Source organism: Strix uralensis, chromosome 17 (genome assembly GCF_047716275.1).
Source record: "Strix uralensis isolate ZFMK-TIS-50842 chromosome 17, bStrUra1, whole genome shotgun sequence".
In the NCBI taxonomy this organism is placed as follows: Eukaryota; Metazoa; Chordata; class Aves; order Strigiformes; family Strigidae; genus Strix; species Strix uralensis.
The window spans coordinates 13239991-13267034 of record NC_133988.1 but is presented as its reverse complement, the minus strand read 5'-3'; the positions used below and the strand labels follow the sequence as shown (position 1 = coordinate 13267034).

Here is a 27044-nt window from a genome sequence, read left to right as displayed (position 1 = left end):
ACTTGATCCTCAAAGGATATCTCACAGGTAAACTTGCTCAGTTCAACTACAATCCCTGGTCCCTACAATTGCTGATCCCTACAGCTGGACATAGGTTGTAATACTGACCAACCATTTTACCTTGAACTGGCTACTCTCTGAAATACTTGGGTGGAAACATTACAGTAAGTCAGTGAAACTCTTACACTTATTTCATTATTGGAAAGGAGCATTTAATGCTGCTGGCATTTGAGGGAAAAGATTGGCTTTATGATTAAGGCACTGAAATGTTCTCAGCATTAATTTCCATATCTCTTGCTGATTTCCTGTGCAACTGTGGGTAAATCACTCATTCCCCTTGGAATCTCGCTTCCTTATCTGCAAACAGGGAGGAGAAATACATCCTTTTCCCAGCCTCAGCCTGCCATAATGTAGTTCCTGAAGCTACTGTTGACTCTGAATGGACAAAATTCTTATCTTCACTAGAGCCTCATTAACTTTAGTGGTCTTCTGCCATGGACTCACCTGAAGGACTTCTCTCCCAGTGTCCTGCTTTTCCTGCAAACCGCAGCTAAATAGGGTTGTGAAGCTGAAAAGAAAGAAGTGGTGGAAACTTGATAGAATTTAGCATAGATTATTCAGCTGCTCTGGTGATGGGCAATACTGAGAGATAAAGGAGCTGTAGGCATGGTGGGGTGAACCTTTCCATATGTATGCTGAACCATGGGGCCTCAGTCTTCACAGGTGGGAAAAAAAAGCCTTGAAAAAGATTAAAGCGGTTGTACCATGGCAGGGACCTCCTTTGCTCATCCATCCTGCCAGGAAGTATAAGCAGTGCTGAAGTTTTGCTGGCCTGTTACAGTGGGTGTTGCTTGCTCCCCACTTGCCTTTGAGCCATAGTTAGAGGGAAATAAAGAGTTAGACCAGCATCAGTGTTGGAGGGAACAACCTTGAGATGGTTTATTACAGAGGGAAGTCTAACCCGAGGGGCTTTGGCACAGTCAATCTTTACAGCTGCTCAGAAGTTCCAAGCAAGGTCCATGCACTTCTTTTTTCTCCCTGTAAAAGTGTGTTTAAAAGCCTGAACCATAGTAATTTCACATGAAGAAAAATTCTGAAAACATTGTAGTTACGTGGTAGTTATAAACATCACCCACAAACCAGCATCCAGGGAGGAAATTATGAGGACAGCTTCTTAGTCCAAATGTTTATCTCAGTGGTGTACAAATGAAAGGGAGACAGCTGCCCAATTAATTCATTCTTAGATTAGTCATATTTTCATGTCCTTTGCAAGTTACGCAGAAATTGACTGATGGTTCGAATTAATCTCTGCAGTAATTCAAATGGCTTCCATGGAGTTACACCATGGACTAATTTCACCTAATTTTTTTGTAACAGAAGGGGCCCTCAATTGAACAGAAGGGAGTCAGAGGGCCTCATCCTGCCTATTTCTGCCCACATGTAAAGTGCAATAGAAACAGGCTCAATGTGCCCAGGCAGAGGCATACATTAAGAACAATGGTGCTTCAATAATGTACCATGAACTCCGTCTGTGCGAGAATGCACTTTCCTTGTTAGCTTGCTAGAGGAAAGCGCTTCAGTGAATTATTTTTCACCTTTTCATAATTTCCTGTCTAATTATAATGAAAGTAAAATTCAAACTATTCCTACCCCCTACTTTTCTAACACAAACCTTATCTTGAACTCTCCATAATTTATGTTAAAACAATAGAAGACCTAATTTTCCTAGCAGCAGCCAGCTAGGCTTTATCTAATGTGCTGTAAAAATAGTGTAAGAAAGGCAGGAAAGGTAATAGCTGAAATAGATTGAATCTGAGGAAGGTTCCTCCCTCTTCCAGATAAAAAGCAGATGAGCAACTGAGGACCTTATTCAACAACCCTGGGCACTGAGATCTCTAACCACAGCACAGTAACTGCTACAAGGAACCACAGTGGAAAAAAAACACTAAGGAAAGGGAAGGATACTGCAGTTCTCCAGTTTAGATGATACTGAATTTTGGGGAACAATTCCTTGCTGCAGATTCACAGCACATTCTTAGGACAATTTACAGAAAGAAGCGCCTGCCTGGAGTTGTTAAATACAACTATTTATGCAGGAGCTCTGAAAACAAAGCCAGAGCTTGTAATTTGCAAGTTGTGCAGCTGCTTCGCCATTAAAGTATGTGATCAAGAATGTAATGTACTTGTACATAAAGTGGAGCTAATCTTATTTCTCCATCTATCATATTTTTGAGTACCTATCACTACATTACCTAAGAGCTTTATTTTGTGGTCACTCGCGCAGAAATTAGCTCGCTCCAGGAGTTCAAAGTCTTTCTGGAAGCAGTGAAAATACTCTCTACTTGTTTATATGACGGATTTACTTTGGTGCCAGTTGGTTTATTACTCAATTCATTTTGAAATAGATCTTATTTTTTAAGTGAATTTTTTCTTTAGTGCTGCTGAATGGTTCAAGGCTGACAGCCCTGGAGGCTTAACCGCTCAGTTTTGCCCCAGAACAGGGGACAGGTTGGGGCTGTGGCAGGCGGCTGTTCAGCTAGAAAGCTTTTGAAGTGCGAATGTTTAATTTGGTGAGTCCATCTCCCTGTCCATGCTGTCCTTATAATCTCACCTGATTAGTGCCAGTCAGTCAGTATCATCAGCTCCATGAAATCAGCTGTTAACAACCTCAGGTCACTGTCAGCTTCATCTCCATCCGTCTTTGGGAGCTGGGAGGTAACGGACTCTGTGGTCCATTACAAAGCCCCTGAAATAATGACTCCTCTGATGCCTGGCCCAGGCAAGAAGGTTTACGGCAGTGAAGCATTCCTCAGCTGAACAGAAGGATTACTTAGGAGGTGAGGATCCTGCCTGGGACTGAGGAGTTCTGGTTTGCTCTCTGCTTTGCTCCAGACCTCCTCTGTGAAGCTGCTGGTCTCTGGCTCAGCAGCGCCACAGTGATGATGATGCTCCCGGGCCAGTACAATTTATTGGCAAGAAACCCGTTGAAGACTGTGCACCTTGTCTTTTGTATCTATAGACAGGTATGTCTAAGTTAGAGCAATAATTATATATAATTGAGCTGCTTGCAAGTCACCAAATTTATAAATTAGAGCTTTTTAGGATTTCTAATTATTTTGGCCAAAACCCCCACCTTCTTTGCCCCCAGAGTTCATCTTTATGAGTCGTAAGAGAAAGGCAGGAGAGTATAGCAGATCTTTCTACAATATGTTGACTGTTGAATTAAGGATTTTGCTTTTTGTTAAAATATCAGAGGTTCTGACATTCAGGTCAGCAGATTCTGCTGATTAGTTTTCCAGCTAGGCAAAGTATGATCAGAAAACAGTAACATAGCCACTTACTGCATATTAAAGATTTATCTTAAAAAACACTCTTGTTACACAGCAACAGGTTGAAATCTATATTGTTTCATGATTGTGCCAAGCTAGAACTTTGGGTCTAGAATCATATTTGCACACAAACCAGCTCCATGTGTAGCAATAATGATGCCAATGAGGCAATCTCACAAAATCACATATTGAAGAATTAATATTCTGTACACAGTACACATTGTACACAGTTTATAGCAAAATATATGTGTGTATCTTCCTGAAGCTATTTTTAAACACACACAGTCTTCAAAGCCAGCTTGAGAAAACAGTGTTTTGTCTGGGAGAGGATACGTTAAGAACAGACCATGCCGACATGTGCAATTACAGATTTCGGCAGAGATGCTTATGGTGTCTTCCAAGGGACCAGCTGCTGCTTCGGAGGAAGAAAACAATTCTATGGCTTAGCATTTGGCTGCTCGAGAGCAGACATGCAAAGGGCATGGATCCCAGACCTGGAAAACAATCATTAGCCTGAACCGTGATATGGCTTAGGATAAACTCTGAATATTTTATACTAAGAGATGCACAGAGTAAACAACTTAGTCCAGGCTCAACAAAAGCAAATGCAGCAAAAAGTAGCTGTTGTCAGGAGAAAATGACAAACTTCTGGAGGCTTTTTCTCTAAGTTCTGTAGGAAATTAAGTCTGCTTTATAAACTTTAATGCAGCTAGCCATTTAAATATTTTAATTGCAGATGCGTGAACCTCATGGATTCTGAGGCTTTTATACCTCTTGAACTATCATTCTGGCTGGGCAAATTAATTCAGATTCCCATTGTCATCAAAACCCCTGGGGCCAAAACGTGCTCTAAGCTAAAGTCATGCAACTCTGTGAAAGGCATCGGAGTGACAGAGGTGTTCCAGAGGGCAAAATTTACTCCATGTGGAAGTTAAAACAGCCATTAGCTGTCTTTCTCTTCCGCCCTCTTCACTGAAGTGATAGTTGGGAGAAGTGGGACTGGGCAGCAGATGACACCTTCTGGACGGCATAGCATCCCATTTTAAATAAGCAATACTGTTTTGGGCACCAAAAATGTATGTTAAAATGTACGTACAATTCTGAAGCTTTCAACCCACAAACAGGCTTTATTTCCAGAGAACTTTGTGCTGAGGCAGCTCAGCAGTGATCGACACGCCCAGCAACCAAACCTTTGCACTCCCCTGGCTCTGTGGGTCACAGTCGGATTTTGAATGCAGTTTTTGTGGTTTAGCTTACCCACACCTGTGTTTTAGTAATGTGTTCTGAGACGCATTCCCTTGAGATACATAATTGGAGTTGAGGATGGAGATGATGAGGCTGACATGCCACCATCATTTTGAAGTGCAGTTAATTTATTTGACATAAAAAACACCTACCATTGACAGTAACCAGCTCCCCTTCTCCTCTGTGATAGCAGTAATTTTTTTTCTTGCTCTGTTTTTAATTATTAATGTTTTTGCATTCTCATCATACAGAATTGGAAAAATGAAAACTATTTTGATATCTTTCATAGGAACAGCAACAAGAGGAGAAATAACTTGTAGCTAGGCAGATCTGCCTTTGTACACCGGGACTGGGGTGTATCTGGGATTTTTGAGGGGAATGGGGAAAATCCAGTCTTAAAGAACAGTAGCTAAATACTGGATTAATGAATCAGACAACTCATTAAATAAGGATGAAAGAACAAAGTGAAGTTATAAATGGTATTTCTTTTGCCACCTGCATGAAGTACAGGGAATGGAAGATACGCACTGGGGTGTGGCTCTTCTTTCAGCTGCATTATGCACTCTAGTGAGAGTACCCCTCGGCTTCCGTGGGTGCAGGGTTAAATAAATGGCAGGATTTAGCATTTTGTATTGTGGATTCTTAAGGTCTGATTTATACTAATGTAACTGTACAGAAACATTCACTCCCACATCGAAGACTTCCTTTAATTGCTAGAGAGGTAAAGAGTTGCTTTTGTGAGTCGAGTCAGGTTACTGGACCACAGTCCAGGTATATCTTTAAAAAAAATCAAAAGTGTCAAGCAGCGATTAAAACTTTAACGTTTGCATTTGGTCAATAGGAAATAGAAACTAAGTCCATCACCTCTACATTTTACAACTGCTCAGTGGAGCAGATTTGGAATTCTGTGATGCTCGGCTGGGGAATTAAGCAGCTTTTCACTGAATTCAGTGTGAAAATGAATCACTGTTTTGTTAATATTAGGTTGTTTAATTTTACTGCTTTGATGAATTTCTCCTGAGCAAAAGCACTGGAAGTGCTCCCTGATTTTAGAACAAATAAGCATATTGCTTAAAGTAGTCAGTGGTCAAACAGCTACCAGCGTTGGCACTGACAATGCCATCTCCTAGACTCCATGCCCTGGAAGGCAAACAGGAACTTCAGGCACCTTAGTACTTCCGTTCCATCAGCTGGTCAACGTTTTTATTTTACATTTGATACAGATCTAGTCACAACTGCGTGGCAAAAACTTGATTTTGTTTAAAAAGTATGGTAGTTTAGATTCAAAAGCAAACCTACGGTACAAAACCAGATTCCCTCAGGAAGGTGTGAGGTGATAAAATACTGGTGCCTACAAGGCCCTATGTATAGATCCATACATGTGTAGAAATTAATAGATGCATGGGGATTGTATAAATGCCCTTCTCATATATATATACACACACAGACATAGTAATCGTGGTCAGTAGACATATAAAACAAAGTCTTTACTCCGAAGAGCTTAAAACAGAGTCTAATCTTGCTCTGACATTCTTCGGCACCCACCTCTTTCTTTGACATGTTTTTAAAATACAGCCTCCAATAGCATTTTTACAGACTTGGTTTATTCTGTGATTCCCCAGGCAGCACAGTGACTCCCTCCAGCCCCACTGCTTCAACCCACCATGGCCTCTGGAGCCAGGGATAGGATGGCTCCAGGCCAGGATGGGCAGGGTACCGCTGTCTCCTCCGCGCTCTGAAGTGAAGGTGCCACACCTGGGCGCCTGCTCTGCTTTTCAAAACGCGCCCAGAAAAAAGGTCTCTGGCAGTGGCTGACAGGTTCGCTGGCTGACACGTCCGAATGGGAGACGTCCCGAGACCCAGCGTTTGTAATTAGCAGAGGGGAGGCAGCGTGTCAGAGGAGTGATTGATGTGCCTGGGTGGTTTGGCTCGATGGGAGGCAGGCTTTGTAAACACAGCTGGTGCTTCTAGAGGTGAAATGCTCTGCTTTGGTTCATCCACTCAAAACAGGGCAAAGTCAGAGCTTGCAGGGGTGCTCTGATCAGTGAAGGAGTAACACTGCAAAGACAGCAAAGTCAGACAGATCTGTGCTATATGGAGATGTATAAAATCTATGCGGTACAGATATTATAACGCTCACTCCTGTTCTTTTTCTGATCCCATAATAATTGTGCTAATAGCCCCATTTACTGAGTGACAGTAAGGGCTACTCGTGTGAGAAGCATTGCAGGATATGACCTTCCAACACTCTAAAAATACATTTCAGCAGCATGTAGCCAGCAGCTAACGAACTCTGCAGCTCGTTCAAAGGGAATTCCAGCCCGCTCCTGTTAGACAGCACCTGTGATGTCTTATGGGCTGAGCAACACAGTCCTGCCCTGGGCTGGAGAATAAAACCTCCCTTAAACAGGAGTCCGGATCCAAAATCTGTCATGAGCCAGGGAAAAGGATGTATTCTAGTAAACAATGAAATAGCGAGCAGAGCTACGTGAACTCTTGCAAGTGTCAAGAAAAGGCTGTAAAATGCATGTATACTTCATTGAAGAAGATTTGGGCGTTTGAGTTGCATGCATTTATTTGTGGAGTGCTAACAATGTACTCTCAAGCCTGTGTAAAATGGGTGTGGACACGGTGCCTGCCCTACAGATCTGGCAGATGCACAGGAGTGACACAGGGCTTGCTACAATACAGACATTCTGGGAGGTAATCCTTGCCCGAGGTACTTGCACAAATACCCAGCGCAGTTTAGCAGTGAGGAGGGGAATGGAGATTGCTCAGCAGGACTGCCAGGGAAGGGGAGTTCTTTGTTTGAAATGCATTGTCAGAAATGATAAGTTCCTAGCAGGAAATACTATCTCCTATTTATATGCTTTATTTATTTGCTCTTTTTTTCCAATTGCTGCTTCTGAGATTACTGTTTGGATTTAATTTGCAACTCCTCTCCAACGGCTCTCAGGCTTTCTTCTGAAAACATAAGAGAAAATCCTTAAGACACACAGTTCTTCCTTAGATCTCTTACACTCAACATTATCCACTGCAGAGCAAAATTAATGTATGCCCTTCCTTATTGTTTTCCTTCTTAATTCATTTCTTTCCATAGAGGCTCAGCAAGCACCAATTTTCCAAGTGAGTTTTTAATCGCCTGAGCCCAGCGTGATTACTGTCTTCCAATCTAGTTGCCATTTGATGCAATCAGTATTTCAGAATACAATGATTATCTTCCCCCCCCCCCCCCCCCCAAAAAAAAAAACCCTGAATGCTATATGGCCAGCTGGTAACACTTGGCTGCAAAGAAACATAAAATACCGATAGTGCTGTGTGAAAGAATATAACCTTTGATTGTGAGGTCTTCCCCAGCCAAGTGCATGAAGGTGATGTGAAACAGTTTCGTAAGATGGGGCACAAAGAAATTTATTATTCTGATACTAAGAGCACAGGCTGGGGAGGCGGTGAGGGAAGGAAGGAGAAGACGGGAACGCAGCGTGCTGAAGTATTTCTCACTGCTGGAATGTTTGCTTTGAAAGGGCCTTTCAAGAGTACATGTTGCCAGGGGAGATTTTCTCTCCACATCTTTTATTGCAACCCCACAAATAAAAGATTTCAATACACCAATACTGGAAAACTGCAGACTTAAATAGTCCCTGCCACGCAGAAGCTGTAGACTTTTAGATTTCCCCAACTGTAGTGAGTTTAGCATGAGAGATTATCAGTGTAAAATGAGAAAACCCTTCCTCGGAGTAAATCCTTCACTGCCGTGTTTTTAAGCACATTTTGTGCACTATAGATGCCAAGCAAACATTTGCAAATTGCTGAGTGAAGATTAGGACCTGAGTACCGTAAGCAAGGAAGGAGTAACACCGAAGCAAATAAAGGGTAGAAGGGAAATGGCAGCTGTGAATATGGGGCTGCATTTTTCTTAGATCAGGCTGCCAGAATTGTGTGTCTCCTCCTTACAGCCTATCCTGCAACACCTCCTCTCTTAGCCTCCTCCTGCAGAAGTCCAGGGATGGCTTTTTGTCTCTTTATGCAACATAACACTGGGACAAAGCCACACGGGTGCAGCTGGATCCTAAATAATTGCACCTAACCGTGGTGAGATGGGGAAGATCCACCCAGCACCATTACAGCTGAGATACTGGGAGGCTTCTCTTTTGTGCTATTTGTTTAATAAAGCAAATGCCCACAATGTATGGATCTTTCCCAGTATTCTCTGAGGATACCATGCAACTGTAACTGTTTAAGTTACAGCTTGTTTGTTTTTTACAATGTTGTTGGTGAGTATGGTTGTCTGAAGTCTAGTAGACAGCCATTTGCTGAGACCTTCTGTTCTTAGCAAACTTGACAATGTGGCTTGTTTAATCGCCTTATGTTATTATTGATATTTTCATCTTGTGTAACTAATTTTGCTGAGGAAAAATACATTATTGCCAACTTTGATCTCCTTAATTCTTGAAAGAAAATGCCTCCAGCCCATTTGTAGAATACACAGATGGTTTTGTACAGGAGCGTGACTCCTTGGAGAAGGTTGCTGACATTGTGTGAGTGTCCGTGGGTCAGGATGGGAAGGGATCCTATTTAGTGAGACTGAAGAGATTTTGAAAGTGGTTGCTTCTGCCTGTCTTTCAAATAATTATTTTTCTGTCACTGGGAATTTGGAAAGAGCTGCAGCAAGCTCAGGGAAAAGCCTGAAGTACCTGGAAGTGAAGGTGATTCTAAATAAAAAAGGCTAGGATGAGACTGAAAGACAAGAAAACAACTAAAGAAAAGAAATCTAAGGTACCCTGAAAAGCAGGAATCTGGCTGGAGCAGCTTATCCCTTCCCAACTCCCTAACTCAGTGCAGGATGCCGGTGCAACCTTGCCTAACCCCTTTGCTGTAGCTACAGTCACTGCCTGTGCTGCTCTCCAGGAAAGGAGAGGAGATATCCACTAGTGCTATCTAACTGTTGTCAAGTGAGTTGCCCTTTTTACCTCATGAGAAGTGGACCCTTTGTACGAAACCTTGTCCATGGCTTCTGAAGACTCTGGCAGTGCCTTTCAGGTACTGTAAAGTGTGTGAGATGCAAGCCTGAAAGTGCTGGTGTGTCTTCTAGATAGCCGCCTCTTGAGCAGCACAGGAAACCAGAAGTGTATTTTGGTTATTCTAGTTTAAATAAAATCTTCACTGGAGAATCCCCTTGAACCTGAGTGCATAGCTAGAAATGAAGTGTACTATAGATTGGCAAGTCAGAATATATCTGCATAAGAATGGCCCTTAACGCTGGATCAATAGGCACAAATGCCCTGCATTGAACATGAGTTAACTGAAAACCTGTGACCTACGCCAGCTGCAGAGAATGTCGTGTTAGGCAACAAGGAATGCAGCAAAATGTAGAAAAGCAAACATCTTACTACCATGAAAAGGGTGCTCTCTCAAGTTAAATCAATAGGACTACATCTATGACCTGCATAAAACATGAGACTTTAATAGAGTTATTTCAGTAAACAGAATCTAATAGCTTTGGTAGCCACAAACTGACTTCAGAGATGCCTGCTGCAGGGGGATGTCATGCTATAAAGATGAGATTATTGGCAGGCAGAAATAAGTTCCTTTAAACTCATGAGCTCTCCCCTTCTTGAAAGTTTGGAGTATTTACATTTAAGGGCCCTGTCAGTGGTGAGAACCCTTGTGTCCCTTTTTCATGTTATCCTTTAGCAAACAGAAAATAAATTGGACATACGGTGCTCCCTGGTACCTGCCACACCAGCCAGAGTGATTTCGATGGAAAGACTCTTAGGGATTTGTCAAAGATGGGTGCATGTCCAGGAACACGTTCTCCCTCCCGTGGGATGTTCTAAGCCCAGCTGCTCAAGCAGCGTAGCAAAGGTCACAGGGACACTGTGGCTCTGCCTCCCCACTGCTTAGTGGTAAAAGACATTCCCTAGCAAGACAGGAGGTTTGAGGGAGAGTTCCGGTTACTCTAGAAGCTTGAGAGCTCCTCTTTTAAAGATGGTTTTGATAATCCTTCCTTAGGTGTTGAAATTTCCTCAGGCACAGGGGGCGACACCTCCCTTGTGGCTGCAGATCCCGCTGGATTGCCAGGCTTCTGTGCAAGCATAGCGACTCTTTTGGCTTTGACTGTCCAACTCTTAAATGTCTCAAAAGGGTCATCTTAGGCATCTGCCATCAGCATAAATTAAGAGGATGTGCGGATCCCACTCTCTTAAGCCCCTTCTGAAAGTCTTTTATGTGTGGAGGATAAAAGATAGGGGAAGCCACATAGCTATAAACTCTTAAGAGCTTAAAGGGACAAAAATGAAAGAAGAGCTGAAAAGAAAAAGCAGAAACAAACAGGTGAAAGGGAAGAATATGAACTCTATTAGTGAATAAGGTGAATGGACAGAAAAAAATGTATGGTTGTTGGCAGCAGGTGTAGTTAAAATCCCAAACAAAACAGTGTTCACTAAACCCTCCTTTGCCACAGAAGTGGGAGATCAATGCAAGAAACTATTTGAGGATTTCAGGTTGAAATAGGAAATGAAGCCACCGAAGAGCAGATGACAGCTATCCTATCACAGCGTCCAAAGTGCACTTGAGCATGAACATTGTAAAAAAAAAAATCCATGTGATGTCAGCTGGGAAGCCAAGAAAACTCCAAGACCAGTGAAGAAGAGAGGGAACATGAGTTCCTTAAAGAAAATAAAGGCAAAATCTAGTCAGCCTTCAGTGCTGATTTTCAGAGAGTGTAAAACCAGAGTATAGCACCTGTTACCCTGTGGTAGGGATGCCTAGGATACAGTATTAGTTGCACAGGACTTGTGTTCTGCTTGGACAGAAATGTGACAGTCAAAGCACTGGGTTACATTGTCTGTTTAATTTGTACAAATGGGGAAGGGAGTGTCTCCAGAGAATGATAGTACAAAAGAAAAATAATGCATTAATTAAAAGATGAAATCTGTGCTTCACATTAACTTGTTTTTCATAGCTATAGCAAACTATGAGATGAAAGATAACAACTCAGGATTTCATGTGAAAGTAGTTCCTGTATTTGTGCCTGGACTACCTCACATCTGGATTGCGCCTCTCTGGTTGTTCATCTAATCATATCCCTCTGAGTAAGCCATATAAAATCTCTGCTAACTTTAAACTAACTAGTTTGGGTCGCAGCCACTGCAAAGAATTCATCTTGAGCTAACGGACCTGAGCCTGCAATAAATGTGATACATGTAAAATTGTAATACATTTTAACCCACACCCAGGCTAACTAATGTACAGCTCCATCAGGTACACTTGCCAGTGCTGTCAACCTGCTTTGTATTCAGATTACCTAGTTAGTTTATTTCCATTTTGCTTTCCCTGTCTCCTCTTTTAGGGATTTTTAACATAGGCTTTTCCTAGCCCTTTTTTTAGGGATTTTTAACAAAGCACCATTTCTAACGACACCATTTCCCTTTCAGACACGATCTGGAAGTATTGCCTTTTTTTTACATCGTCTACATCTTCATGTATTCAGTAGCTCTACGTGTGTAACAACGGCAATAAACCCAACAAATTTACTGTCTAAGCAGCTGTTTGCCCCAGTGTTGGAGCAGCCTGCAACCCCCACATCATCTGACCCTCTGAACGGGGAGTGGCAGCATCTCTCTCCTGCAGACAGGCACCAGCCATACAGTCTCATGAAGCTGGTCAGGCTCCTGCCATGCTCTATCAATGGCAGAGGCTTTAAACAAAACTGTTTCCTGAGGCTTTTAGGGAATATGTTTGGGTGATTAAGCAAATGTGGCGTCATTAAAGAAATATAAAGAAATGCACATGATCAAGACAAGCAACCTTTCCTGGTTTGCTCATCCTTTGCTTACACTGCTGATTGAATATACTTCCCATTAAGTCCATAATGTGCCTTTAGGGTTTCTGGTTAGGAAAGAGAAATCATAACTACTAGTAAAAGAGCCAAATGGATTAATACATTTTCTGTGATTCCAGGGTTTGGGATACATTTTTACGTTGTATGTAGCTTTTACATATATTTGTCTTGTGATGAAGTGAATTGGTCTAACTTTAAGAAAAGAAAGAAACCTTTTTTGTTCTGTTCCCATGTTTTTTACATTCTTTGACTGTGGCATGTTTTTGTGTAACTACACAGCCGTAAGGGAAGATGTTAAAAAACAAACCCAAAGAGAAAAATCCAAAAGTACAACAGAAAACTTATGGCAGCACTCTGCGGTTTGTCACTTATCTTTCATGCATGAGTTGGAACAGTTATTTTTGCCCAGATTCAGTGGGGAAGCTGAAGAGCTTTACAGATCTATCTTGGCATTTAGATAGAGTTCATACAAGTACATGCACTGTGGCTGTAGATGGGAGAAAGACTGACAGATAGGAAGAATGCTCAGTTGTAGCTGGATTTTAAGAGAGTCTTATTTGGTGAGAAAGAAACTCAGTCCACCCAGGTCATATGGGCTTTGGAGCAAAGATGATCCAGTGAAGAAAGCAATGGAGGAGTCAGGTAGCTCTACAGTGATTTTTCAGATAACTCAATCTCTACCTTTAAGCTAAAGTCAATAGCAAACTATTGATTTTGATAGGTCATGGTTTCTGAAGAGCTATGTGGAAAAAGGTAAATTTTGTGTCATCCAAAATGTAGACATTTTGACAGTTGTTCTCACTGTGATTAGCAGGTTTAAAAAAATTCTTCTCTAAAGAGAAAACTCTGTGGTCTGTTATGTGTTTTGTAGACCCTAGCAGTCCTTAGGTCTGCAGCCCCCAGCACAGTCTTTCTGCTGTGATGTCTGGGAGCTTTGGGCCTTGCCACCCCGGGCTGCTCAGTGCAGGGCCACCTGCCCAGAAGCTACTTCTGAGCCACACACCATGTGTCCTCAGGGCTCCTCTTCGGCTTGAGGGTTTTAATGAGCTGTGTTCCCTTCTTGGTAAAAAGGACTATGACAGTTAATTCTCTTAGTAAAATACATTGAGATGACTAGCAGAGAACATCTGGAGAAATGCAAACACCATCCAATGACTTGTGGCAGGTGTGTGTAATGTGGGGCTGAATTGCGTGTTTGAGTAGTAATGTGTCGGGAAAAATGTCATCCTTGGCAATGCCGTTTCCTTAACACTGTCCTTTGCCCATGGTGGAAGACACTTAAAGGTTGAGAGCTGCAGCATGCTAATAAAAGAGGAAAAAAAGGTGGGAGGTGTTAGCAGGAGATGTCAGCGGCCCCGTAGTCCTGCAGACCCTTTAGATAGAGAGCACTTCCACCACTGGTGCATGTCAATGACAAGACATCTCCATCTTCAGTACAACAGATTCATTACTATCAATGCAGTTGCCAAACATCTATATTACAGTTGCACCAGGCATTTTCTTATCCTGCTCTGCATAGACACTCTAGCCAAGACGTGCTGCTTTCCCCCTTGTTGGAGTTTGGATTTATTGACACAGTAAAAGTCAAACAACAGACAGCAACAGAGCAGACTGCACCCTGAGTGTTCTCCCCAGACCGGGCTGCTCCTGCAGGATTTGTTCTGCTCCACTCCCTGCTTCTTCCTGCACCAGAGGGACAATTCAATCCTCTCCTGTTCCAGGCGGAGAACACAAAGGCAGCTGCTACTGTGATAGATCAGATTTTCATTCCTGTAACTCCTGAGCTACCTGTAAACCCCTCTGTGATCTCAGGAGCAGTGCAACTGCTGTCCCTGTGTGGGTGACACAAGGGGAGCTCTGCCCCAGGGCACTCTGTGGCTCGGTTGCCTCTGAGGCTGCTCCCTCCTGCCTTAAGCTTCCCTTGTTTTTACCTTGGATTTGACCTCCCTTGATCTGGCAAGAAACCTTTGCTAGGAGTAGGAGGATTTGTAGGTGTACAGCTGTCACAAACAGTGGGTTATATAGGGGCCTATTTTCAAGGGGTTCCATCTGACTGAGGTGCAGCTTGTGTGTGTATGGTATAGTAATTCCTTTGAATTCATACGCAGAATTTAAGCTTCTAAGTTGAGGCTGTGTCACAACTGAAGCATGCCATCTTCAGCACAATCTTAGATCTGTTTATATACAGAAGCAAATCCAGTACTTAGCATTAAGGAGTTAAGCTAAGTCTCATGATTGTGTCATTCTGACATTAAAGAGAGATGAAATATTTTCTTGGAAAAGATCTGCTGTGTCATTCAGTCACTTCCTGACAATTTCAAGAGCCCTGAGACTGTACACTTGAATGGAAATCTGGCTGTATTTTTGGTACACTGAGACTTTTTTCTTTCCAGTGCATTCATCCTAAAGGACCTCCCTCTGTTTCCCTGAGTGACTGCCCAAGAGCATTCCCTACAAGTACCCGTCCGCAGGAGCACAGCTCCGCGCGGGCAGTCACCAAGGAGATGACACAGCACAGTCCAGTGGGAAGCTCCCAGAGCCTGTGCTAGCACGGGAGCTGGGACATCTGGACAGGAATGGAGATGATGGGAAGGAGCAGAACACCCCTTTTTACCTTCATCATCTGCTCCCCTGTAGCCAATGAACATTTCTTCTCTCATCTTCCCTGTGCTGTAGATAAAGCTCCCTGTATTGTTACAATACCGCTGTCATTTGAAAAGTGCTTTTTGCTATGCACGATATCTAGGAATACTGTAGTTACAATATTGGCCTTATGGGTATACACAGACCCTCCCTCCAGAAAAGTGACAACACGGGTTGAAAATCAAGTTCAAAATCCTTTTGGGGCCCTTTTGGAGCCCATCTGTATTTCCAGCCTTTAGGGAGTCCACATTTTTAAACTGTTTAGTACCTACTACAGCTAGTTGCTTTTTTCAGTTTGAAAAATTTAGTTTTTCACAGACTAATATGACTCCAGGAATGAAAATTTTCATATTTTGAGTGTTGTGCTAAAATTACAAGCATTAGCTGGGCTGTAGTGCATGCAGTGCAATAGGATGTGTGATCTAGTGATGTCTAGAAATTGTTTGACCATCTTGTACGTGCGAGGAACTTGCATCATCTTTGTATATATCTAAATTTGATTCTTTGAATTACATCCACCTGTGTCACTTGGCTTTTTCCATTTACTGAATAGGGAACTCTTTCCTAATGCTCGTCTTCTGCATCATCGTATATTAGATGAATAAAACAGTTTAGTCCAGAGAAGGAAGGTAATTTTTTTAGGTAAAGGCTCTTGATGTTCTCTCCAAATAATTTTACTGAAGCACTTGGCTGAATGAATGCAGTTTGAGGGCTGCTTTTGTTGGCTGTGTTTGCTGTCTGAAAGTCCCTTTTTCCTTTTTTACTAATTAATGAATTATTTGTTGCTCAGAGACTAAAAACTATCTGGGAAGACTTATGAATGTCGATGCACTAGTATTTAGGCATAGGACCAGAGTTTTCTTTACAAAATAAAAGTGTACTGCTGTGTATTTAAAAGCTCTTTTTGAATTTTTTTTTTTGGTTTTCTGTTGATCCTTTGGGATAGGGATGGTGCATCCTTTTGTTCCTGGAACAAGATTAAAGGCTAGATCAGTGTGGCTAACATTCATGACTTAACATATTACCCAATACTATGTTAAGTTCACAAGCTTTATTACTTGGCTGTCTAGTCTTCTTCTGGGCTTGTGGCTTTACAGTACTGTTGTAGTTGCCATATATTCAAACTGCATTCCTAGGGAAGGGGTGCAGTTGTCCTTCGGTGGGAGAAGCAGCATACAGGGCTCCTTTCCTCTATGGAAGTCCAGGAGCAGCACAAGGACTTTACATGCAGTGGTCCTGTTGTGAGCATCCTCCCATTTACTCCACAGTGTTTCTGTGCAGCTGGGAAGGGCTGAGTGGCTGGTGTCCTACACGAGGACTGCACACACTTAGCACCCTTGAGCTTTTTGCACACTGGGTTGTAGCATCTATGAAATATTTGTGGGAGATGAGGAAGTCTCAAGGTGACTTGCATCCTCCAGGAACGTCAAGAAACCAGCAGGCACAGAAGAGCTAGTGAGCTTCAGCCATTAGAACTGACCTGCTGGTTTTTTTCAAGTACACGTTCTTTAGAAACCTCTATTTCCCCTGTTAAAATTTCATTGAAAAAACTGAAGGATACGCAATACATGAAATTGAATGAATACGCATGTAATTGTTTCTTTTTCTTTTAATTTCATGGAGCCTTAGATCTTAAATTTCAGTCACAGGGATTAGAGCCATGAATCATGAACACTAAGTTTACTTAGTACACAGAAGATTACTTTTAAAACCCATTATTTTACAAAGAACTTCAGTGGAACTGAAGTATGTTACATCTGCCTGAATATTCTCCTGTCTTACTTTTCTCAACGATGTGTAAATTATTCTGTCAGCCTATAACCCCATTTGTGTGAGTAATTCAAGTGGGGAAAAAAAAAAAGGGAGAAAAACCCCACCTTAGTTTATAGCTCAAACATATGTGTTAGTTTCACCTAATTAATAGTTTTCACAGAACAGGTTCAGTGTTTGCAATTAGAACTGGTGCAAAAAAAGCTGGTACCATATGCTGGGGTTTCACCAGATAAATAACTCTTAAGTCCTTCTGGGATGCCAGCTGATGAGCGTGAAACGCATGGATGTTTACTTAAACTAACAAGTGTTGGTAATGCCTGATCTGTGGAAGTTTAAGGACCAAATCCATAAGCAAAAGCCACCTCTTTACCTCAGTGTGAAGAACGAAGATGTCTGTCTAGAGATAAGCTTGCCTATCTGGGAAGGATCTTAGCCCAGCAGAGGTACTGCATCATGGTGACAAGGCAAGTAGGAGCCATGCTGGCTTGTGTACTAGGTTGTGTAAAAGAAACAGAAACTTGTGGTGCAAGAATGGGACTGGCATAATTTCAATTGCAAATGGACAAGGAAGCAGGAGATCCTGCTCTGAGCTCTGGTCCACGTGTTCCCATTATCAACAAAAGTAGTGGTTGAATGAAAAAAAAGAGCGTTCCTGAAGTTTCCTCCAAACACAAACTGTGCTGAGATTTAAATAAGCTTGAACCACATGAGATAAGTTTCATGTGCACCTGCTCTTCTGCATCCTGGCAGTGGAACTGCTGCTCTATAGATAAAGAGATAATTGTAGTTTGTCCAAACAACTTGAAATATGACATACCAAAGAACTTCAGCCTCTGAAAAAAACCACTAACTAAAAATCTCCCTATTCCAAGCTTGTGTCACTACTGGCTGTCACTGCATTACAATAGACAGTGGAGTCCTTGCATCCTTTAAAAAGCCTGGTCTGAGGCCAGTAAATCAGTAGAAAGTCTCTCATTTGCTTCAATAGGGTTGGATCAAACCTAAAAAAGGCATGTTGTATCCCCTACCAGTTACATCCCATTTTTCTTCCACACATCTGGTTTCCCAACCGCCTGTAGAAATGTCTGTGCTAAGACCAATAGCAACACAGCCACCACTATCTTTTAGTTATGGGTGACAAGCATCATTTTTTCTCGAGCAGGGGAGCTGGCATTCCTGATGGACCAACTGCTGTCTATTCCAGGTACCGTGAACAAAGGCGCTCTCTTATCTTCCACAGACACCAGCATCTCAATACGGCCATTGATTTGATGATCTCTCTTAATCTGCACACAGTGATGATAAATCAGTGGGGAGAGCAGAAACAGTAACTTTCAATTCTGCCAGAATTCCTCAGCTTGATTTTTGTAGAAAAAGTGCAATTAATAGCTCAGCTGATGAGTAAAGGAACTTGGTACATGGAACAGAGAACATTTTGGCAGCCACTGTGTTCTGCTATTAGCTGCCCCCCAGTCACTTTCAGTATTCACTCTACATAATCAATAAGAACAAAACGCCAGAGCGTCTGCCCTTCCTAGCAGCTGCACCACCACCGTGGATGCACAGCAGTTATTACTGAGCCTGAATTAAGCCAGGCCAAGCAGCAGGCTGGAGTCTGAAAGCACACCCACCTTCTTTGGTCCTCCCCTTTCAACCTGTGCATCCGCCAAACTTATCATCTCCAGCAGGAACGCCCCTGCCCGGCATGCCGGAAAGTGAATGAGAGCAGCTGCTCTGCACCTGGGACTGAAATCCTGGCAGATCTCATGTGTTGTTTAATAATTTTGCATAGATCAACAGTTTTTGAATAGTGCACACTTCATTCAGTACAGCAGGTTTTTAAATTATCATTGAACATTCATGGATCACTGCACCTTTTCTAAGCCACAGCAATTGTCTCTATTGTTAAACCAAAATGTTAATGTCTTCCATGCTGTCCTTCCCTCTAGTTCAGTGCATTTCAATGGGGGTTAAAAGGTAAAAAAACTCTAAAACTTCAAATATCCATTCACATCATTACAAGCTATACCTAGTCTCATCTCCCTCCTCCCCCAGTATCCTGCTTCTCTTCATCAGTAGTGTTAACTAGTGACATCTACAGAGAAAATGAGCAGAGGCTTCTTCAGTAAAACACAGGGTATGTGCTAATTGCTGCTGAGCTGCTACTAAAATGGTCTCATGTTGTCCACGTCGAGCTCTGTGCATCTGTGTAACGGATAATCCCCTCCACAAGCCTATCGTGTTCTTCTGGTCTCTTGAACACACAGCACTTCAGTTTATTATCTGGTTTTCCAAATCCATGCTTTCCTGGACAAAGGGTTTTCCTTTCAATCTTGCTTCTAACTCATCATTACATTTCAGACCTGAGTCTAAATTACAGTTTGTATTTTGTACCACTGTCATGAGTAGTCTTCAGGACAGGCCCAGTCTGGCAAGCACAGTTATGGATATTGATATTACCTGTATCTGTAACGTTCTCGGTGCACACTGTAGCCGTGGGGATTGTGAGAGGCCCTGAACTGGGTCTGGGTTGGACTGAGTGCTGAAGCACTTGTGCTCCCACTAACTCCTCACTTTCAAAGCAAGTGATTATCAGATTGTGCTTCTGTCTCTAATAAGAGAAACCTGAAGTCCAGACCCGAGTTTTGAATCTCTGACTTTAGTCCTTTAGAACAATGAAACTGTGAAGGATGACCATTACAAAATAATTCCAAAATTACCTGGATTTCCCAATGGATTAGTTCGTGTGGTTTCAGAAATCTCCACCTACCTGGTTTAATGCCTGATAACCTCTGAAACTCTGGGCTTTGATGCTTGATCATTCTCCACTTAATTCGATTGGATTGACTTCAGCAGTTGTAAGATCAAGACTTTGGGTAATTAAAAAAAAAAGCAGGTGAATCTGACAATAACTAACCCAAACATAGCAATATTCGTGCTGACAGATGATGTGACTGGCCTGTTGTTACAGGATACCACAGTGCTCTGGGGGCTGAACAGACCTTCCTGCCCCAATCCAAATTTCCCCAAACAACAAGATTAGGGATACCTCTTGTTTCAGCGTAGAAGTATGTGGTTTTCTTCTAGGTCGATGTTGCAGTTTAAGACTACTTAAGATGAAGAGCATTGGAAATGCTTCAGGCTCATCTTGACATATTTCAGGTTTTAATTTTCTCCAGTGAAAGCTGGTAGTGGGGGGGGGGGGGGGGGGGTGGTGTGTGTGTGTGTGAAAAAAATCATTATATTCATATTTGTAAGTACAGCTATTGGACTGCATTGAATCATGCAGTTTGTATACTGCTTCCGTGTAACGTTATTATTCACTGATAAGATGAAAAGCAAACACATATTGAACACATGGGATGGGGAATACTTAAACTCTTGCCATTGTTTCTACGTAGGAAACAAACCTTAGAATATATCTCGAGGGATTCCTATAGCCAACACTTATATCTGAAACTACAGCAGCTATTCCAGAGAACAGTACTTGAAGAACTGATTTGCCAATAAAAACAAATTAACGTGAAAAGAATGTTTCAAAAATGACACTTCCAAAACTACTCTGCACATGTCTAAAATTAAAAGGGAATAAAACTTCTGTTTTCATTAGTTTCAATTTCAGCATCATGTCATTTGCCATCCTTTACTCTGTATATTCTTAATCTACCATTTGCCTCAAATTGCTTGGAGACGATATCTGCAGACCCCGGTACACATAATTAGCTGGGGTGGGGGGAAGCAGAACTATTGCCAGAATTAACTGCATAGAAGAATCCCTGCTTGTGGAAGAGGCTGAGGTAAATGCACAGTAAATGCCTATCAGGCCCCATGCAGTGCTTTGACACGTACAATGCAAGGGCTGCTTTGAAAGTCGCACTGCATTGCTGCATGGGTGTCAGAAGCAAGGGCAACGTCTCCTCCTCACGGGGTGCTTCTCACCTCGCTGGGTCCTGGGGGACAAGGCGACGTCTCTCTGCAGGAGTCCCACACAGCACCGCTGCTGCCTGTACAGGAAAAGCGTGGGACTCGCAGATGGCCCAGAAGTGCTTTGCAGAGGTCGGCGTTCAGTTGCCAGCACAGGGCGAGACACCGGACTGTCTGCCACACAAGCCTGAAAGGAGATAGTACGATCTTCTGGGGCAGAACTGTGTAACTCAGCCTTGGCCAATTAGTTTTAGTTTTTAAAGGGAAATAAAATGTAATGAAAATTTCTACTTTTATATTATCACTTGACATGTGCATATGGGAAAATATTGTGTGCTAGAATAATTAACATGTCATGACATGACATGACATGACATAACATAACATACAACTACAGCCAAAACAAGAAGTCTGACCGACTTCTAGCCTGACTAGTATCAGGCATAATTCTGAATTTAAATAAAGCCAGCATTTCTTAGCTGAAAAAGGTTTGGGAAAACCCTTTGTTTGTTTGCTTGTTTGTTTGTCTAAAGACATGAGGCATATCTTACCATCATCCCTTTGTTGGTTTAGGAGCGACTGCAGCAATGTCTTCAGGCAGGCACAGTACAGAAGGGGACAGGAGCCAGGGAGGGCACGGAGGTAACTAGCTGTTTGAAAGAGGGAGAAATAAGAGGATAGGAAGAAGAGTAATCCTTTTTGTCTTCACTATTACCCAAACACTAAGCCAGATTCCTCAGGCTGAGGAAGTAATTTCAGAGTATGCTTCTAAAGCAAACATGTAACTGTAATAAAGTACAAAATTATCCAAACCAGAAAAAAAAAAATGATACAGCCGTGCTGTGGCCATATAAAAAGCTGCAAGAGGCAGAAGAGAAACACACAGTGTAAGGGTTTGAAGTAGCTCAGCAAATCCTTCCTAACAGGCTAACAACAATGCCAGGAACAATGCCACAGAAAAGGTGGACAAGAAGGCATTGAGGAAATACCACAAAATTACAGTTTTAAGATTATTATGAGAATGAGCCTTTTACTTTAGGCACCATTCGCTTTAAAATCTTGTTACAATTGTTCTCTTTATAGCCTCAGCCACAATAACGAGGCTTTGCATCCCTTACGCAGTCACTGCAGAGCAGCACGGTGCACTATTCCTCTGACCTTTTTTAAATGTCTGTGATTTGCCGGTCTGTCATTCCTGCCTCTTCTTCCACGAGGCTCCCAAGACCAGCGGTGGCTGGGCCTGCTCGCAGAGGACTCCGGTGGCTGCAGCCAGACCGCATTCTGGGCTCTGCCTCGTATGCTGGACATCAGAAATAGCGTTGTCTCAGGCAGGGATTGGGGTTTGCTGTTGAAAAACCAGGGTTACAAAACTGAAGGAGTCTGCACATCTGTCCCATTAAACTTAAGTTTTTTTAAAATGCCAGTAGATCTTGACTCCAGGCAAAAAACTCCTCTCGTAAAGGCCAGTTCTGCTGAAGTACTGGTGAAGGCTCTTTTGAAAGCAAGTGTAAAAAGGACCTCTTTTCAAGGGTGAATTTGAACTTTGAATTTAAATCATTTGGGGACCTGACTGGATAACGAAATGGCTATAGCTCTCAGCTGAAAAGACTCTGTTAGACCCAATTCTGACAGACACTACGCAAGCCTCAGTTTCCTCTTCTATAAATGAGTTGTAAAAATGCCACCATCCGTTTGGTTTTTGTGCGTCAAAAATTCACAGATGAAACGTACCCTTGGACAGTTTGGCATTGTACTTGGTACCACTCTTGTTGCTTCATACCAAATTAAACAGAATTAATTCATTTGGGTGGTAGTTTTTCCTTTAAAATTCATTATACGTGTGCATGCACAGCTGTGTGTGCACACACCGTTCGTGTTAGTACCAGTGAGAAGCGTATGTCTGAAGGTGAAAACAGATGAATGTGGAGATGAGGTATGGGCTGGGAAAGCCCCGCCGTGCTGCGGACTGGAGCTGCCCATGTGGTGGGCCTCTCCTGAAGCCATCCTGCTCTCTGCTCCCACACAAGAGAGTGCTGGGGAAAAAAAGGTTGTGCCAAGCAGGCATTCAGCAGCAAAGTCTTCTTTAACTGAAAAGCTCCTGAGTGGTTAACAGCCACAAGGCTTGTGACTGCTTTGTGTTACATCTACTGCATTCAGGCTCCTCACAAAGTGACCTGCAAGCTGAGGGTAAGGTATGAGCTTTGGAATCAGACCTGCATGTAAAGATGAACCACTCAGCAGGCATTATTTGTTTTCTTGTCAGTTCACATTCCCCCCATTTTGCCTGTTCACCCAAAGCATGTATAAACCTTTGCTGACCTGAACATCAAACAGTTTCTTAATTACCCTTTTGGAATGCTAGCTACTTTGGTACTGGATTAGTCTAAAACGAGGAGGCTGTGACGGACTGTACAGGGCAAATTGTGCTTTTTACAATTACTTGTGGGGATTGGAGCCAACCACCTGCTTCAAAGCCCGGAGAGGTTAACTGCAGCTCTCTTTCTCTGTCTCTCGACCTGAATACCAGAGCACATCACTGGCCGTCCTGCCCTCCTGGCTGCAAACTGTCTTAAATCACACTTTCTGATTTTGTCAGGCAGTTGACAATGGATGGTGACAGACTGTTTTAAACAGACTTGCTCTGTGCATTTTAGATGAGAGGGCGGCTTTCTAAGTTTGCTGTGTCTTCTCACCGAGTAGTGTTTGCAGGAGAGATTTAACAGCATTTTCCCTCTTTGTTCCCTCAGAACCAGCAGCTCAAAAGAAACCTGTGTGTTGAGTCTCCTGCTAACGTAACTCTGCCTGTGTTGCCCTGCTGTGTCAGAGCTTGCCCCGTGGCGAACCTGAACGCTTTCTGATGTAAACAGGCACGCGCTCCCCAAACTCCAGCATCCGTTGTATGAGTTCCCCTTCCAGCAGCATCCCGAGCCGCTCCTGGCAGTCAAGAATGTGACTAGAAAAGTATAGAGGAGACTTAAAAGGGGAGAAAGTGAAGGGGAACAATTGCTGTAGGCCATTGGCCAGAGTCCCCAAAGCTCAACGTGTGTTTCTCATTCCCTCTCCACTTTGGAGGAGAGTGCTGTTAGCGTGAAATCACAGCTCTCGTCTGAGACCTGGATGAAACGAATTCTTTGTCCTGGGCCTGTAGTAGATCCCAAGTGAAATAGAAGTGCTGGGCATTTTCTATACATGCTCAAGGTTCCCATTTCCTTCTGATAAACCAAATCTACTTTCAAGTAACAACTGCTGTAAGGTGCAGTGAATAAAACATAGCAGTAATTAAATGCATGTCAGTGTAACAGAGGCTTCCTCAGGTGAACTTTAGTCTAGCCTGAACGGTTAACAGTGGTCATGGTTTCACATACTTCATCATGGGATTCCACTGGATTCAGCTAGTTTTCACCCTTATTTGCACAAACTTAATTTTCCTTTAAAGAGAGTAAATGGACCTAATAGAGTAAATCCAGATAGAGAACTGAAAAAACAACAATGCCTCTCTTCAAGTTTTCTTATCAAGGCTGGATTATTTTTTAGAAGATAGACTTCAGTGAAACATGAGCTCTGAACTCTACACAAGGCCACTGGGTGAACTTCTATAGCATAGTTATATATACTGATTTATACTTACCTCTTGGTCAGTATATAAATGACTGAACGGCTTGCCTAGACATATAATCTATGAAATTTGTAAGCCTGGCCTGATATTTTTACAGCTACAATTAAAGTCCATCTTTCAGTTCCCTAATTTAGTACCTTTCTTGCCTGATGACAAGAAGACAAGAACATTTTAAGCAGCAAGAAGAGAATCTAAAATATTAGCCGCTGTCATGTCAGATATTAGTTATTCCCCTGATCTGGTCTGGATGTTTATCCCTCCTTCTCTGAATTTTCTTAATGTCGTGGTTTAACCCCAACCAGCAACTAAGCACCACACAGCTGCTCACTCACTCCTCCCCCCTCCCAGTGGGACAGGGAGGAGAATTTAAAGAAAGTAAAAGTCATGGCTTGAGATAAGGACAGTTTAATAACTAAAATATAATAATAATGATAATAATAATAATAAAGAAGATAACAAAGAGAGGAATAAACCCCAAGAAAGACAAGTAATGCAATCACTCACCACCCACTGACTGATGCCTGAGCAGCAATCCGCCCCCAGCCAACCCCGCCATGAGCATGACATCCCATGGTGTGGAATAGCCCTTTGGCTAGTTGGGGTCAGCTGTCCTGGCCATGCTCCCTCCCAGCTTCTTGTGCACCTCCTTGCTGGCAGAGCACGGGAAACTAAAAAATCCTTAACTTAGGATAAGCACTACTTAGCAACAACTAAAACATTGGTGTGTTATCAATGTTATTCTCACATTAAATCCAAAACACAGCACTGTACCAGCTACTAGGAAGAAAATTAATTCTATCCTAGCTGAAACCAGGACACTTAATTATTTGTCTTGTATCAATTCTCACAAAACTCCCTAGATACAGGCTTTATGATTTAGAATCTCATCTGCTCTTTGAATTAATGGGCTTGCTTAAGGTTATGCTTAAACTTTCCAAACACACCTGTGACACACTGTGAGGGGGAAACAAAGGTTCTGAGTATGCTCCATCTCATCTGTGGTACTCCCGAGCCTGGAGTCCACTTTAAGCTCTTTATCAGATAGCTAGATTTATTTATTTTTTAAAATTATTGTACTCACTAAGCATTTATGTGGAAGGAGTATTCTTTCCAGAAGAGTGACTTAGTTTCCTTTGCCTCATCCCTCATAACCTGGCTTAGTCCCTTTGTGAAAAAGCAATTGATTGTAGTTTCAGTACTTTGATTAGGATCTCAGAAGCTGACTTGAAAATGGCAAACATGGAAGTGCAGCTCTTTTACTTTCTATATAGATATTGCATATGGAGAGAAAAACATCAGACAGTGAACTTTTCTAACAAGAATCCCGAGGCATTTGACACTAATAATAAGCAGTACAGGAGAATGACCTTAGTTGTACAGTGATGTTATAAAAGGTCTGAAAAGTTTGGCTGCATGGTCTCACTAAGTGTGAAACAGTCATCTGATATGGTCGATGTTCAGTGGATATATACCAACAGGCACAATGTTTCCCAAATGTTTCTCCTTCCATGCTTGGCTTAAGAGTTGCCGTAATTTTCAGAGTCACAATAATTCTGGAAATAGAACTTGTCACTGAATGACCTGCATAAAAGTTGCTTGTATTCTTTTGAGCCGATTCTTAGGCAAGTTGCCTATAAATCTTAAAAGCATTATGAGAGCCATTTAGGCAAAATTTTGTTATTTAAATGTGCTCCATATGATAGTAGAACTCAGGTGGTGTCCATCTAACAGCAATATAGCATGTTAGAGCTCAAGAGAAAAATTACATTATTCCAAGATTTAAAGCAGGACAAGCTTAATTTCAAGAAGTCGTATGTGAGAACTGCCTTTGAGAAAAAAAATGGGCCGCTACACATTTTCTGTAATTTTTCTTGGCTCAGTAACCCTTAATTCCTGTTAATATCAGAAAAGATTTGAGCTACATGTGCAGAGCAAACTCAGCCTGTGTTTCAGCATATTCCCCACTGAAGTCTATATGAGTTATCACAGTAACTCCAGTAAACCAGGATTTAATCACTGGTTTAGCCAGAATCCCTTCAGATCTGAGTCCCACTGCATTATACAACATGACAGAACAGTCCTGACAAGAGACCAAAGTCCATTTCAGTAACACAACTACATCTCATGAGCCATGGTTTTAAAAGATTTAAACCACAGTACATGGATAGACTCTGTTGGAGACTATCACCTCTCTCTTGCTACAAAGTAGACTGCAAACCTGTATATGGATACACATACACATACATATAGACACATATATACATGTATATGTGTATATATATGTGTATATATGTATATACATATATATAAACATGTTATACATTAATCTAATAAGTGTGTGCATATATATAATCTAAAAGTACACACACAGGCACGTTCATAAATATATTAGAAAACGTACCTCATGAAGAAGGAGTTCTGTCTTTCCAGGATGCAGGTCAAATGTGCTGCTACGTCGTGTTCTTTCTATAAATAGGATCTGTGCTCAGGACCTTGATTTTGTGCCAAAGGATCCCTGAGACCAAGAGGGTAGGTGAGTGGTAGCATAGAGCCCACGTGCTAGTTTTGGCATTAATTTCATATAATGACACAAAGCAACTATGAATACATTTTGCTAAAACAATTACTGAGAAGTTCTAAAAATTAATGCTTCTGCTGCACTTCTGCTCAT

The 27044-nt window shown here is 42.1% G+C and overlaps 1 protein-coding gene and 1 long non-coding RNA gene across 3 annotated transcripts in view; one reads left to right on the top strand and one right to left on the bottom strand.

Annotated features, from left to right (window-relative positions):
* Window positions 1-27044, top strand: part of TMEM132B (transmembrane protein 132B) — a 256765-nt gene that overhangs the window by 212365 nt on the left and 17356 nt on the right. The window lies entirely within an intron of this gene.
* LOC141951264 (uncharacterized) lies at window positions 6037-26806 on the bottom strand. 2 transcript variants are annotated; one of them, XR_012631306.1, is made up of 5 exons: window positions 26775-26806; window positions 21916-22102; window positions 21309-21407; window positions 20773-20944; window positions 6037-6632 (listed from the first exon to the last, which is right to left on the bottom strand). It is a non-coding gene; the product is annotated as an uncharacterized LOC141951264 (long non-coding RNA). The 2 variants fall into 2 exon arrangements; XR_012631305.1 differs by lacking the exon at window positions 6037-6632 and having other exon boundaries at window positions 20604-20944.